This window comes from Alligator sinensis, unplaced genomic scaffold (assembly GCF_000455745.1).
Source record: "Alligator sinensis unplaced genomic scaffold, ASM45574v1 scaffold572_1, whole genome shotgun sequence".
In the NCBI taxonomy this organism is placed as follows: Eukaryota; Metazoa; Chordata; order Crocodylia; family Alligatoridae; genus Alligator; species Alligator sinensis.
Genome location: NW_005842288.1, coordinates 251,000 through 252,449, shown reverse-complemented (window position 1 = coordinate 252,449; position 1,450 = coordinate 251,000).

Genomic DNA, 1,450 nt, shown 5'->3' with positions numbered 1-1,450 from the left:
CGCCCCCGGCCCCCACGCCACGGCGCTCCGCACCGGGCAGCCCCGCGAGCCCGCCTGCTCCTCGCCCTGGCCCGGCCCCGGCCCAGCAGCAGCCATCGCCGCACTCGGCCCGCCCGCCCCGCGCAGCCCGACACCCCCGGCCCGGCTCCACGCGGGGAGGACTCCCTGGGCCCCAGGCCTTTCCCCGGAAGCAGTGCGGGAAACGAGAAGGTTGGACAGTTCTGCGGAGCACGACGAGGAATAAAGAAACCCGCCGGATGGTAGCTGCTGCGCGGGGCAGAGCCAGGACCGCTGGACCGGGCCGGCGGCGCGGTGCACACCGCTGGGGACCACCCGCGCTCACCTCCCGCCGCGCGCACGCACAATACTGCGCCCCCCGCTTCAGACAGATAAGCGGCTCGAGAGAAATATATAAGCAACACTCTATAAATATATCTATATACTGCAACTATATATAACCGCCACAACATACGTGTTATTCATCTGCCAGTATATACAGACACATATGTACACACATATGCACACGCATATGTAGTTGCATTTATATGCACACGCGCACACATACATTATATACATATATTATACATATATAGATCTAGATATAAAGATCTATATCTATAGATCTATATATCTTTATATAGAGATCTATCTCTATATAGAGACACATAGATATCTTTTTTCCATTATATTCGGGAATATCCATGTATGTATTAAAACGCCGCTTTCGAGACTGGCGCAGCCGCGCTGCCTTTGACTTTCCCACTACGGAACGGCCCCTCGAGAGCGGAGCACGCGGGACTGAAGGAAAGGAGAACGATCTTAAAAGAAAGAGAGACATTTTATTGAAGACTTTACAATGCTAAAAATACAATAAAAGTGCTAGTTACTCTAGAAAAGTTGGTCTCAAAATGGTGCTATGCCCAACATCTATCAGCGTACAGAAACATTTAGAAAATTGCTATGAACTGGCCCCAGTATTTAGAAACGCCGATGTGGGTTTTTTTTTCTTTCACATTAATCTATTTCAACTCAGAGAATCAAAACTCCGCGAGAAAAAAGGCTGAAGCAAAACCTACCGAGACAGTCCATTTTGGGCCAAGAGGTTTTTGGTAAAAAAAAATAAAAATAATAATAATAATAAAAAAAAGATAAATTTTAGCTTTTATTTAATAATAATATGCGCACAGGAAAAAAACAAAACAAAACAAAACAAAAAACCTCCTTCCAATTCTTATAGGAAACCGTCTTTTTTTTTTTTTTTCTTTTAACATCAAATATTATTTTAGACCGGTATAAAATTACTCGAAAGGCCTCCCGGGGCACTCGCTCAGTTCAAAAATATATCTCTGGCTGCCGACGCATTTCGCACGTTACCCTGGGGGGCTCCTTTGGTTTCTTCCCCCTCCGGAGCCGGTGGCCGGGAGAGGCCCGCGCAGCACAGCCTGGCCCG